The sequence below is a fragment of the Equus przewalskii genome, chromosome 17, assembly GCF_037783145.1.
Source record: "Equus przewalskii isolate Varuska chromosome 17, EquPr2, whole genome shotgun sequence".
Taxonomy (NCBI): domain Eukaryota; kingdom Metazoa; phylum Chordata; class Mammalia; order Perissodactyla; family Equidae; genus Equus; species Equus przewalskii.
In genome coordinates, this window is record NC_091847.1 from 31,076,536 (window position 1) to 31,091,608 (window position 15,073).

General features: G+C 41.6%; 1 protein-coding gene across 32 annotated transcripts in view; it reads left to right on the plus strand.

Annotated features, from left to right (window-relative positions):
- LYPD6B (LY6/PLAUR domain containing 6B) overlaps positions 1 to 15,073 on the plus strand; it is a 170,573-nt gene that overhangs the window by 29,082 nt on the left and 126,418 nt on the right. The window lies entirely within an intron of this gene.

A 15,073-nucleotide genomic window follows, 5' to 3' on the forward strand; every position in this document is an offset into this window, starting at 1 on the left:
TTTTTTTTTAATGTCAGCTGCTTAGAAACTTCTAGATGATTGGAGAACACCACTTCAAGGAAGCTGGTTTTTGTTACTTGGGCTTTTTGCTGAGATTAGAAAAATGCAAGCCAGACTGAATCTTTGCCCAAATCCCTGCTTTTTTTTTTTTTAAAGATTTTTATTTTTTCCTTTTTTCTCCCCAAAGCCCCCCGGTACATAGTTGTGTATTCTTCGTTGTGGGTTTTTCTAGTTGTGGCATGTGGGACGCTGCCTCAGCGTGGTCTAATGAGCAGTGCCATGTCCGCGCCAGGATTCGAACTGACGAAACACTGGGCCGCCTGCAGCGGAGCGCGCGAACTTAACCACTCGGCCACGGGGCCAGCCCCTCAAATCCCTGCTTTTTAAAGGAAATTTGCATGTGATTTTTGACTTCTGTAGAATAACTGGCTTCTATGTTTGAGCAGGGCAGGGGGCGTCTGGTTGTGATTTTCCCTGTAACTTCTTTGCCATGCTTTGTTCTGGAATACATTATTGTCCTTGATGATGCAGAATTTACTAGATGAAGTGAGGAATTTGCTGAATTTCTTATGTCCATGGACTAGACTTCTTCCCCAAGTCTAGTTGTTCCAAGAGTAGTTGATACAATTTGCTGTTCAGAGGAACACAGTTCAGAAACTAAAGTAACTACAAGTATTTCCAAAGTTTCAAACTTTACTTGCCTCTTTCAGAGAACATTAAAAAGGATTCAGTGTATATTTCTAAAAATTCTAAGTAACATCTCTAAAATTTCTCTCCCTTCTCACCTGCCTCACACTGTTCCGGATCGCCTCTCCTCCAAACTCGTTTTTACTCTTTCCGTTCAGACCTTTCTGAACTTCTCGTCACTTCTTCCCTCGCAGTTCCCTATTGCCCCACTGACTTCTTTCAGTTTTCTTTTTGATAACTTCCAACCAAGTGGAGTCACAAAATGACCCAGTAACAGGAATTTGTCCATTTCATGGGTGGGGCAGTGGGCATGATCTCGGCAGAACCGGATGGGGAAGGATTGCGACTTCTTAGTCATTAATAATAATAGCTGTTTTTGTTACACAGGCTTCAGGGTATGCCCTGTAGTCTATGCTTGTTGCCTTGGCAGCTCAGACTGTGTGTTCTTAAGAATAGTGGAGTCACTGCAATGAGTTGTTGAGAATTTGCTATGAGTGTTTGTTCTTTGGGAAACTGTTTATGTGACGTGTGAAACTGGGTTGATCAGGAGTGAATCGAATTGGAAGATAACAGATCTTGAGGTACCACCCCCAAACCCTGCTGTGTCACAGATCTTGGCTGATAGCATCTTATTAATGTTGAGAAGCTGGTTGGGCAGGAAGGATGTGTGGTCTGGATATTGCATTAGCCAGCTTGGCATTTAAATTTGCCGAAGACTTTGAGGCATTGCAGCATTTAAAAAGTGTCCCTGTGGTAAGTTTCAACACTTCAGTCTCCTGTAATTGGGCATGTTATTCTTTTTAACCAGCATGTCATCTTTTGATAGCATCGCTGTGAGTCCCGTTGCCCATGGTGTTGAGCTGTGTTCTCCATTGTGATGCCTGGTCCCAATTTTATAGAATCTTACACTCAAAGCCACGGTTTTCATTATTATTAATGGAAGCTTAGCATTTTCCCCAGGCAAATATGTTGGCTTGCTGTATAAATTTTTCTTTCTTTCTTCTTCTTTTTTTTTTGTAGAGTGTGAGTTGTCTCTTGAAATATGGAGATATAAGTTTTCGGAAAAATAATCAATGGAGAGTTTTGAGTAAATGAAAATTTGGTAAATGGGTGGCTTTTCCGTGTTTGATAAAAAGGCATGTGTTTTGGAAGAATGGTCTTCTGTGGTCTTGCTCCCTGTTCCCCTGGGATCTTATTTCTTACATCTCTCCGTGTGAATGTTAGATTGTAGCCACACTAGCCTCCTTGACGTCCCACAACATGCTAGCCGTGCTCTGCCATAGAACCTTCGCACTCAGGTCTCCTCCGCCTGGAATGCTCTTCCCCATTTATCTGCAAAGCTGGCTGTGACACCCCCTTCAGACTCAAAAATGAGCTTCTCACCAAGGATGTCCTTGGCTACCCATCTGTAATTTCACTGTCTCCCTTTGGCCCTTTGACATTTCACATCCTGCTTCCCTATTTCATTTTTCTTCTCTTCTCCTTAGCGCTTATCAATAGCAAACACAATATAAATTTCACTTATTTATTTTGTTGATAGCTCTCTTTCACTATAATATAACCTTCCTGAGGGCATGGTAGGGTTTACTCCTTCCTGTATTCCCATGCCTGAAATAGTGCCTGGAGCTTTATATAAACATGACGTTGTCTTATAAAGTGTTCAATAAATAATGGCTGGAAGGAAGGAGGGAAGGAAGAGCAGTTATGAATGACTCTCGTTGACTTCCGCCTGTCATAACTGACCTCCTTCATATTTTAGACAACCCAGTGTAAGCTAGCAGTTAGCCCCACTCCCTGCACAGAACAGTCTGTGATTTTGAGGTGAATCTTGAGGTTTCTGGGTCCTGACAGGCTTCACACTCGGTAACCATAGGAAGTAAACTCTTGTTTGTACTTGGTGTATAAAGGCGTGTTCTGTGAAACCAGTAAACGCCTCTCTCTCCACACGGTTCTTCTATGTCACACATTTCCAAGAAGTCAACAGGTAGTAACAGATACGGCCTGATTGATTTCTGGGAGGGGAAGACAGAGCATATTTGCTGTGGGATAGGTAAATGGAATCTTTGGCACTGAGATTCCATTATCTTTTGTCCACGGATAAAAGGTGTATGACTTACTTATCGTTTAATCCCACACGCAGCATAAGCAGTAGAGATAGGTGAGGGGCTGTGAGGAGCGGGACTTGTAAATAGTGATAAGGTGGTGGGAATGTAAAACTTGGCCTGGCAGGTTCTGCCTGGGATTTTGCTGAGTCCATAGCAATACTTAATTAACTGTGCAAACATTCTATTCAAGATAAGACTGTAACAGTTGCCTTGAGGAGAATTCTTTGAATCAATATTTGTTTGATCTTTCATGTAGTATTTTGGCTTTGCTATTCATGCTATAGCAAGGTTCCTATTATAAATGCCATTTTCAGGGATTTGCTGTATTTGCACACCAAATCGGTCCTGAAAGAGGTAAAGAATTGGAATCACTGTTTAAATAGAAGTTCTAAGGGGTTTCAAAGGAATCTTTAAAGGTGGGACTCCTTTGTTTCAACCAGGTGACAAATAATTACTAAAAACTTGTATTAAGGACTCTGGAGATTCCAAAATACAGGATAAGATCTTTGCCCCCAATTTGCTTATAATCTAGCTGTGGAAATAATATTTTAATCAGTATATGTGAGACAAGATACCTATACTAAATAATAATAAGGGCCATGATTCCGTGGATACTTAACAAGACTGAGGACTGTTCTAGAGCTTTTCTAAGCATGACCTAACTCATTTAATCCTCCCATTAGCCCAGTGAGGCAGCTGCTGTTGGTTAGTGTGAAGTTTTGCGCTGAATAGACAATGTTATTGGAGTTTGGAGAAAAGGGAACCCAGGGAAGCAGAAAGACATGAAGGAAGATTTTAAATAGGAGGTCTTTCAATCTAGATGTGAAAGATTGGGAAACAAATGGCTGTGTACTGGGGAGAAGGAAAAGGGGTGTTTGTTGTTTTTGCTTGTAACATTCTTATTTCTCTCTTGAAAGTTGTTTTACCCTTCCTAGACCCTTAGCACATGTGCTTCTGGTGAAGGGGACAATAAACAAATATACATACTTACATACAGGGTGTTAGTGTAATGAGTGCTATAAAGAAAAATAAATACAGGATAAAGAAAGAGTGCTGAGGTGGTGGAGGAGAGGGTTTGTAATTTTAAATAGTGTGGCCTGGGAAGGCTAATGGAGACAAGTGAGTGAAGATTGGGGGAGGAGATAGAAAGAGCTATAAAGGTACCTATAGGAAGAGCCTTCTAGGCAGAGGGAACAGCAAGTACAAAGGCCGTGGGGTAGCCCTGGTTTGTTCAAGGAACATCGAGGAGGCCAGAGTGGCTGAAGAATAGTGAGCGGGGAGGAGAATGGTGGGAGGTGATGTCTTTAGGTACAATGCATGCCCAGTTACTGTTGGTTTTGATGGTGATGGTGGTGGTGGTGAAGTAGGAGGAGTTACTGGGAGTTTCTGAGTGAGTGGAATGGCACTTTGGCAGCAGTAACTGCTCTCTCCAGCCCTATGCAGCTGTGGCTCCTCTTCCTTTTCACTGGCAGGGCCAGCTCAGTGGTTCTCAGTTCCTGATCCATTGCTGAGGTGGGGAAATGCACTTGGGCAGCTTCACATCCATTCCTGGCAGGTAGGAAACCAGTGACACAGCTCAGCCCTGGGTGAGAACACCCATGTGAGCTGAATCCACCCTTGCATCAACCTTCTGAATATTTTCTTGGCCTGTATTTCTGAGTTTCTTCTTTGATTTCCTGCTTGGCACTGACATTCCTGCTGGAACCGCAGCCCTCTTGGCTGGGACCTTGGATCTGCCTAGTTCTTACCATCCTCCCTGCCAAACCCACCCCCGTGTCGCTGGGAGTCAGCACTGGTTCTGGGTTGTATCTATAGCTGTTTGGGGCTCTGTGCTTAGTGGAGAATTAGGGAGATCCACTCTGCTCCTGGGGCCTCCTCTTCCCCCACCACAATGTTTTTGGTTAACTCCCAACTGCAACGTCTCCTTGGATAACAGACATGGCGACTAGAATTAGGCATGGTTGATCATGCTTCTTTAGACGCATGTGCTGGACTGTTGACAAAACTCCTTGGGGCAGGGCTGTGACGTGTGGGTTCCCTCCATTTGGGTTTGCCTGTCTCTGATCCTTTATCTTCAGTCTACATGCAGCTGATCCACTCAGTTATAAGCACAGCCATACTGAGAGGGAGAGAATGGGGACCTGGGGTGGAGGATGAAGACCTATCCCCGCAGTGTGAGTGGAGAAGGAGGGCAGAAGTGAGAGATCTGGGGAAGGAAGCCTCCACAGAACGTGGTACAGTCTGCTTTATGGTGACTCAGCAAAAAGCTGAACCAAAACAAACGTTTAGAGGTTGACGGATGAATATTAATTTAGAAATTGCAAATGCTATGAGTATTTTCAGAGTCTTATAGCTGAGTCATGACCAAGTCATGTGAAAAAGGATTTGTCTGCTGTGGAGACCCTGTGAGGGTTCAGGTGGGGCTAGGTCAATATGGGTTAAGATCAGATCAGATGGTCGAGTTAATGTTTACGCTAAGGGTCAGCCATAGGGTCACTTCTGTGATGACACACCCATGTGTGTGTGTGTGCACGCTCACACACACACACACACTCTCACCCATTCCCTCCTTTGGTTTCTGTTTTCAGTTGCAGTTACTTCTACGTAGATCTGAAACACCAACTTGAATGCTGTTAATAGGAGCAATTATAGCACAAGTTGGGCCAGTTATTAATCTTATAGACCAGGGGTTGAGGTAATAGAAAGTTCTTTGCGGTTTTCTCCTGTTTCCGGCAGCAGGATCCTGACATTTTAGGGATGCACATAGAAGCTTTTTTGAATCTACTGTGACTCAAGGTACGCTGTTGGGCCCTTCCAGTCCTGGAGAAGAGTAATTGAGTTGAAAAATGTTGTTATAGTAAAAATATAATGTTGGCATGATCCTAGAAGGTGGTTAAACTAAGGGAAGTTTCCTCTTTGAAGAAAAATGCTAACTTATTTAAGGTAAGTGCTCTCCCCGGGCCTACCACTTACTCTCTGGGGAAATGGATTAATTTGAGTTAACATTTATTGAGCTTCCAGAATATCCTATGAAATGCTTTAAAATTTTAAAATACAATTTATTTTCTGAATAGGTAATTCACTCATGTGGTTCAACATTTCAAAGCTGCAAAGGAATATTCAGTGAAAATGCTCCCTCCCATCCTTCCTCCTCCAGTTGGCCAGTTTCTTCCTCCAGGCAACCTACGCAACCAGCTCCTGATATCTATTGTCAACAGACCACATCATATGCTCAATCAGTGTTAATAATATTAAGGAGAAGCAAAGTGTCTTTTCTCTCTTTAAGCACCTTGTATTTAATAAAGCAAAGTGAGCCAATCATTTATAGCTGTAGTTTGGAATCTTTTAGTATAAAGCCAGTGATTACAGAATTCCTTGATGCTGAAATCTATATATTTGCTACTCAGAGTTTGGTCCTCAGACTAGCAGCACCTGGGAACGTGTTAGAATCAGAAGAGTCTCAGGTCCCACCCCAGACCTCCTGAATCAGAATGAGCATTTCCTGTATTCATAGGTGGTTCAGAGGCACATGAAAGTTTGAGAAGCCCCTGCTTTGTATCATTTTCACAGCGTTGGCCTCAGGTCTCAGAGTAACGGTGAGGTCACTGTGGAATGAAGAAAGGGAGAGACGGTCTTAGGAGCAGAGGTCTGCTCCTCGTGTTATTCCAAGGGCTCTGTTTTGTTATTAAAGTAAAATGAAGGTGATCTTCTCTTAATTTACAACCGCAGGTTGAGGTGGTCTATAAACTGTTTGTGATTTTGATTTTGAGATCAGAAATATTACTCCCCCTGCCCTCCCTCCCTTCTCATGGATGTTCTTAAACTTTTGGCACCTGCTATTGCTTCCTTATGGGGTCCTAAGTGAATAAGTAGTAAACAGATGTTAATAAAACAATGCAGAAACAGCCAATCAGATTTAGATTGACAACTTCTATTTTGATGGATACATATGTTTATCGCTTTGGTTTTATGTTGTGTTTTGCAGTATGTATGTACATTTTATTAAATTTCACATTTCTGAGCAATTTAGACAATATATGTCTGCTAAATCTCAGTGTGATGCAATTAAATAGTTTATGGGATTATGGAAAAAAGCCAAGATTTGAACTGTTTAAAAGTTGTCAAACTTCTGGCAGAGAAAAGAAAGGACACTTTTTTGTTGTGCGTAAATGGAGGAATAGAGGGTAGAAAGTGTTGAAAGCCCTGTGATGGATGAACCTGTAAACTAGTGCAAGGAGTTTGAATGTGACTGTGAGTTTGACTAGGAGCTTATGGAAAATTTTACAGAAAGGAAATTAGAAAGTAGGTCATTGGACTAGATAAAGTATTTTTTTTTTGGTAGATACTTAAAAAATAAATGTATCTAATCACTGAAGGTTTTACATTCTAGAAAGCGGGGGAGATAAATATGTAATTTACATAATTTAAAAAACAGTGCTAATGGAATACTTTTTTGAGTGTGTTATGGCAGAGTTGGAGGATGAATGAAAGAGTCAGAAACAAAAGCAAATACATATCAACATCCTACCTTCTTAAAAGTGAGACAGTGAAGCCTGGGAGGTTGTGGCCAGTTCTGCTGATGGAGGCAGGAGGCTTAAGGGAGGAACAAGGCCAGCTCAGGAGAGAAGATCCCAGAGAAGAATGGTTTAGGGGAAGAATGGTGTTTGAAAATGGGAATGTGAAATGTCAGGATTTAACACTGAAATGAATGAGAGTCCTGTTGGCAGTGTGTTAGTGAAAACTTTAAAATTATTTGCCCTTTTGGGTAATTATTCACACCTGGAGTAATTCTAACTCTAGCAATCTATTTTCAAGGGAATGTCCAAATTGAAAAAAAATCTTTGACATAAAGATATTCTTGAATTTTTATTTGTAATAAAAATTGAAAGTGAATTAATTGTGTAACAAGAAGGGAATGGATAAGTGAATTGTGTGTATTCAAAGGATGGGAAATTCTACAGATAAACTAATATTTATGATATGTTCTAAATTAGATATGGAGCAGGATAAAAATTGTTTGGAAAAAAGACAGGAAGGGTATATTGATGGTGGTTGTGTATATGTAATGGGATTTTTAAAAAAAACATTCTGGATCTAATAAATGGGCTGTAGAGAGGATATATTACCTTAAAAAGTAGAGACAAAAATCCTCACTCTATTGAAAAAAAGGACCAAGAGTTGAAAATGGACAGAGAACTTGGTTACCTTTATTGAGTGGAGGATGTCATCATGAATGTATTAAATCTGAGACATTCAAGGCGTTTTTGTAAATCCCTTAGCAGTGTGGTGTTAAGGTTAGGATATGCTGGAGTTGGAGCTGGTTATGTAGGAAGGAGAGAGGAGGAGGAAACCCTTAGGAGGGAGAAGTGAAAACATGCCTAAGCTAGGATGTGCATAGTTTGCAGGTCCCCCACCCCATATGTTCTTGAGGCATTTGTAATTTGTGGAGATGATGATCTGTGCTTCTGGCTATGTAGCCAAACTGCTGGCTGGCTGCAATGGATGGCCACGGATGACTTAGTGACCAGTGTCCCGTTAAATGCCACAGAATGCCTTGAAGGCTCGTTTTTAATTCCCAGGAAATCCCTTGCAACTTTGGAAAGATAAGGCAAAAAATCCAACTGGCGGTGCACCCGGAGCGTAAGCAGCCCCCGGTAATGTCTGCAGGAAGCTCTGGATCAGCGAAACGTACTGGCCTTCCAGCCACCTAGGGAGGTGAGGGCTTCAGTTTCTCGGTTTCTAGCACAGCTTAAATAGCCATCTGGACATAATAGATTAACTCTGAAAAATATGTTCCCTTTGTATTTGGAAACCATGGTATTTCTATAACATTTTGATTTTTCTTAAAGACAATGTGACACATAGTAAGAAGTGGCAGCTATAGTTTCAAAAATTTTCCCTAGGACTCCGCTGGGGCAGCTCTTCACTGGAGCCCTCTTTTAAAGTGATTTGAAGGAAGATGGCTTTTAAGGTTTTTATCCTTTCTTTTTCCTGTGTCTTACTCTTTAAAATCGGTGAGCTGAGCATAACCACATGAATACAGGCAATTATCATTGCCCCATTTTTGAGCTCACCTATCCCAGAGTGAAAAATCAACACCATTAGCCCCGTGTGTGAGCCTCTATCCTGCAAAGTGCTGGGCATCTTTTCAGTGCACAAATTGTGAATTTAATAGTGTAAAAACTGGAGTTAATCACACCGGCATCTAACTTTCCATTTGTCATTTGGCCGAAAGTGATCTGATGTCACTGAGAAAGGAGGTGAGTTGGAAGGGCATCAAGTCCCAGAGGTGTAGCTTTGCGCTAAAACTGCGTTGTTGCTCTCTGAGGCAAGAGCTGCTGCTTCATGACGGGCAGACTTCGTTAAAGAGGCTGTTTCTGAACTGCCCGGTCCTCAGTAGGAAAGGGAAACAGAATTCACTCGAGGAATGTGACTGTCAACATTATTAGTTTGCCTAGTAGGTTGACCTGACAGTGTCTGGTCACAGTGCCACAATGTCAGGCCAGGGGAAGGTCCATGAAGGACTGAGGGAATCCCGTATGTAGAGGTGGAGGGAATGCATGCCTGCCTCCCCCCGGGAAAATGCCATGATCCCTGGACAGAGGCCTGTTTCCTGCCGTAACTGGAGCTTCATTTGAGTTGCACTTTGCTTCCCTCTGTTCACAAAATGCTTTGCCCATATCACCTCTGAGTATGTTGGAGAACATAATTCCTGTCTGTAAATCAATGGTTTGAAATGTGAAGCTGTCAACCAGGAGGTTAAGTGCAATCTCTTGAAGCTGCCTGGTCCTTTGGGGATGAAATCAGTGACCTTGACTTTCTCAAGCTATACGTTGGTCTGCTTCCTTGGTTGGTGCACACACTAAGGGGAACGCTCCTCCCCTGCATTGTCCCTGAGAGGAGCCCAGAGCCCAGCCTTTGTTACGAATTTCAACCGTGGTCCTGGAGATCTGGCTCATTTGAAAACCCAGGAGAACAAATAGAAATTTCTAAGATTGTTGTCACTAAATTTTTACCTTTAAAGAACAGCAAATATTGCCACCGTGTGAGTTACCTCTGAACTCCAGTTTGTGAGCCCAACTCGAAGCTCCATGAGGGCAGGGCTGGTATCTATTTTGTTCACTACTGAGCTTGACTTTTAGTGCATAGACTGCTATCTAGCATGTAGCAGGTGCTCAGTTAATATTTCTTATATGAGTGGATTTCCATTTCATAAAATTTAACTCTAGCCGTACTGCTCCAGCTAATAATTAAATTTAATCTAGATATTACCAAAGTTTGCTGTCATTTAGACTTTGGCCATAGCTGGCACATACCAGAGATCAATTCATAACACTCACCCTAATGCTGATTGCTTTTAGAGGTTCATTTTTATTTTCTGTGGCTGCATTTGAAATGGATACCATGTGCAAGGTTTTTGCTGGACTGATGTTTTTGGAAGACAACGTGGATTAATTCTGTATTAAAGCTCAGAAGTGCTTTTGAACTACTAGCCTCCCTTGAAGTCTTATTACTTATTAAAATGCCATTTCTATTCATATTCTCTTTTATTCTTGCCTCATTTTCAATAACTGCATTTTTTATGCAGATTCAGGCTTTTGAGGAGTAATTCATCCAGCAGGGGGAATTACGAGTCTCGAGTCTCGGGGGAAGCTGTGCTGGGTTGGCTTAGGTTTTAGGGCTAGGAGGCAGCTTTGGGGATCCACGTTAGCCACCTTTCTCTTCAGACAGAACCATCCTAAGCCATCCCAGGCAGAGGAGGTAGCAGATTTCCAGGGAAGGAGAGTTTCTCGTTTTTTTTCATGCTTTTACTCCTCTCAATTTTTTGCAGCAGACTTTTTCTTGATTCCTGAATTCCAATCTCAGTCAGTGTGGGCTTTGTGGCTTAAAACAGTTTGCTTTATTTCTCTGTAGTACTTGTTTCTTCATCTCAAGATAAGGATAGAACTGCCTGGTAAGCCAACATTGCCAGACCTGGGCTCTGTAGATGTATATTACTTTTCTAGGACTATCATAACAAAGCAACACAAACAGAGTGGCTTAAACAGCAGAAATGTCTTGTCTCACGGTTCTGGAGGCTGGAAGTCTGAGATGGAGGTGTTGGCAGGGCCATGCTCCCTTTGAAGGCGCTAAGGAAGGGTCTGTTCCAGGCCTCACCGCTGGTTTCTGGTTCTTCCTTGGCTTGTGGCAGCACAACTCTAGTCTTTACGTGGTGTTTTTCTTGTGTGTGTGTCTGGGCCTGTTTTCCCTTTTTTTTTTTTTTTTAAGGAAGATTAGCCCTGAGCTAACATCCACTGCCAATCCTCCTCTTTTGCTGAGGAAGACTGGCCCTGAGCTAACATCTGTGCCCATCTTCCTCTAATTTACATGTGGGACACCTGCCACAGCATGTGTTGCCACGCAGTTCCATGTCCACACCCGGGATCTGAACCAGCGAACCCCGGGACACTGAAACGGAATGTGCGCACTTGACCACTGTGCCACCAGGCCGGCCCCTGTTTTCCCTTTGTAAAAAGACACTAGTCATGTTGGGTTAGGGCCCACCCTATACCAATATGACCTCATCTTAACTAATTACATCTTCAACGACCCTATTTCTAAGCAAGGTCACATTCTGAGGTACTAGGGGTTAGCACTTCAACATATGAGTTTTGGAGGGGGACACAATTCAATTCATAACAGTAAGCAAGAAGGTCAAATAGAATTGCGGGGTCTGAAGTAACAGGCTGTGCTATTTCCCTCAAATTTTCTGTTCTTCCCTCCTTTTTAAGAATTTAAAAATATTAGGAAAAATGGCAACCTGAGACATGTAGATTTGCTCTGTGACTGGGTTCCTACTTACAAAGACCAACCAGACAGAAGTTAGCTCGTGTGGAGTTTTGATTTAATCATGATGTTTTTTATCTCAGGACATTAGTAACATCTAGGTCCTTTGCTGAATTCAGCTGTTGCCATGCAAAGGTGCAGGATCTGGGCCTGGTGCTGTGAACAGATGAAGACACAGGTGCCCCTGTCAGAGCACTGCTGGCCCTTGTTTGTCTACTGGCTTCTTTGAGATCCCAGATAGAAGATATAATAGAAGATCAAAGGCCTTTATAATTACTTCCTCCAGCAATTCTTGCTAGTGCCTGCAGAATTATTTGTACGGCTATTGCAGGGCCTGTGTCTAATTTCGCTTTACATACAGACTTAGATGTTGGCTCCTAATTGCCTTGAGCCCTCACTTTGTTTAAGTGGATGATTTTGTATAAGACCACCATTTCTGAGGTTGTTTCAAAAGTAGAGGTCAGAGATCTGTTGGCGCAGGAGTATTAAATTGTCTTCATGTTTTTTCGTTAAATTTTTTATTGAAATATAACATACATATAGAAAAGTGCACATAGAAGAATACAGTTCAATGAATTTTCACACACTCAACATACCTGTGGAACCAGAACCTGGGGACACTGCCTGTCCATTGTTCCCCTTCCTAGTTACTACTCCTCTCTCCAAAAGTAACCTTTATTCTGAATTCTAACAGCATTAATTATTTTTGCTTGGTTCGTATTTTATATACATATTCTAAAATACATTAAAAAAATTTTTTAATTAAAAAATTTACATAAATTATTTATACAGATAAGTTTTATATAGTCATAGTATATACTTTGTAGTGGCTTCTTTTGGTCAATGTTACATGAGATTTCATCCATTTGGTTGCCTATAGTGATGTCCATTCATTCTGTAAGGGAGGAAAAATAATTTTCCCCTACCCTTCTCAGTTCTTGGCTGAGACCCCTAAAATAAAAGGCAGATTAAGAAGAGAAAAACAAACAGAAGTTTACGAACATGTATACCTCATGTGTACATGGGAGACATCAAGGAAAAATGAGGAACTCCCTGAGGAGTCTTAGAACTCAGGATTAAATCCCTCTTAATAGGGAAAGGGGAGAGGGATGTAGGCCTCTGAGGGGAGAGTAAATGATTTTTAGGAAGGATGAATGAGCCCTTAAAGAGATGTGGAGGTATGATATTTTGTGACAAAGTTTGTCTGTGTGTGGCATCGACTTCCAGTCTCCTCTCCTGAGCTAAGAGTCAACCCCCCCGGTTGATGAAACTCCCAGGGAAGGAATTTATGACAATTGATTCCTTTGGAACATCTGTCTTTAGGCAGGTAGAGGAATTGAGAGAAAGCTTCTCCCTGCATGTGCTGTTTTTTCAAGTGCGTACAGCTCAAAATAATCAATACACCAAAGTGGCATATTTGAGGGGGCCGTGTCCTGAGCTCCTACAGTCACATTTGAGGTGGCATATTCTGCTGCCCTTCAATTCCAATTGCTGTATGATATTCCAGTGTAGCTCTCCTGTTTTATTAGTATAAAGTTTATTAGTAAAAAGTAACTATCTTCCGTATAGTTACTGTGTGGTTAAATATTGGAATCACTTGCTGAATGGTGTGCCACACTTATTTTGCACATGTTCACGTAATTCATTGCTGCTCTCCAAGATTCCAATGCCTGCCTAACTTCCTGGATGTTCAAAGGTCTTTTTTCCCCTTTATTCCATCCCTATGGGATATTTGAAGCTTAACAGCCCCCTTAATAACTGTCTGCAGTAACTTTGAGGAGCGAAACAACTCCTCTAGTCTTTTGAATTTTCTGACACTAATGTGTCAATAGAGCTGAGAGCAATGGCAAGTGGCCCATTAGGATGGCCCGAGAGGAACAACTGAATAAGGTAATATATCATTGCTTCTCTTGCTTTGATGGCCACAAGCTCTGATTTTGATTGGGATACATTCTTTCTCCTGATAAATGGTTACGGATGCCTAGACATGCAAGAATTTGAGGGGGGATTTGCATTAATGGTTTTTAGGAGAGAAATAGTGACCCTCCCCCTGCCCCCTTCCCCCATTCCAATTCTCATTTTTTTAAGCAAAGATGACTTAGCCTTCTGCACGTGAATAATATTACACATTATTTGGCTTTTGCCTACAATAAGTGTTTCATCAGAACTCGAGTGTAGGACTTAATATGATCAGGATCAACTGTATCTGGAAATCCATAAATTAGGATACATGTAAGGTACTTAGAATGGTGTCTGGTACATAGTAAGTACTCAAGAACTATGGTTGTCAATGTTATTATTTGGAATTATTTGGAATTTTCCTTGTGCCAGCAGAGGTTGTCTGGACGCCGTTGTGTGGTTAATAATTGCCGGGTAGTTAAGGTAGCCGGAAAAGCTTGTCAGCTGAACCTGGCCGGGTTCAGCCATAATTCAAGACTCCCTTTCTACCTCATTGCCTGTAGGAAATAAGGAATTCAGGGTGTGGAACAGCTTTCTCATTGCCTGCCTGGGTGCTCCTGGGTGTGCCTCCATAAAGAAAACCCAAAGCTAGCACACAGAGCAGATGCTCCTGCTGTTAGATAACAAAGCCCGTGCAGAAACACTGGGCTGGAATCTGGAGACACTGGACAAAATACTCTTGATTGGGAATAAAATGGCACAGTAGGGCATAACTGCAGAGCAGTTATTACAAAAGGAAAGAACTTCATGCACCATGCCAGTAGGCTGCGCCAGCAAAGTTAGCATTTTGCTGTATCTGCTCTTCTCTCTCTCTTAAGTTTCACACATCAGAGCATTTCACCTGTAAATACTTCAGAATGCATCTCCTAAGAATAAGGAGATTTTTCCTTCATTACCATAATACAGTTTACACCTAAGAAAATTAACAATGATTGTTTTATCATCTAATATCCACTATTTTGAAAATTCCCTGCTTATTTGAAAAATGTCTTATACTTTTTTTCAACATTAAGATCTAATCAAGTTTCATGCCTTGCATTCCGTTATGTTTCCTTACTCTCTTTTTAAAAAAGATTTTTTAATTATGGTAGCATTGATTTATAACATTATATAAATTTCAGGTGTGCATCACTGTATTTTGATTTCTGTGTAGATTACATCGTGTTTGCCACCCAAAGACTAGTTACAGTCCATCACCACACATGTGCCTAGTCATTCCTTTTGCCCTCCTCCCTTCCCTTTTCCACTCTGGTAACCACTAATCCAATCTCTGTCTCTATGTGATTGTTTGTTGTTGTTTTCATCTTCTATTTATGACTGAGATCATACTGTATTGACTTTCTCCCTCTAACTTGTTTCGTTTAGCATAATACCCTCAAGGTCCATCCATCTTGTCACAAATGGCCAGATTTCATCATTTTTTATGGCTGAGTGGTATTCCATTGTGCATATATACCACATCTTCTTTATCCATTTGTCCCTTGATGGGCACCTAG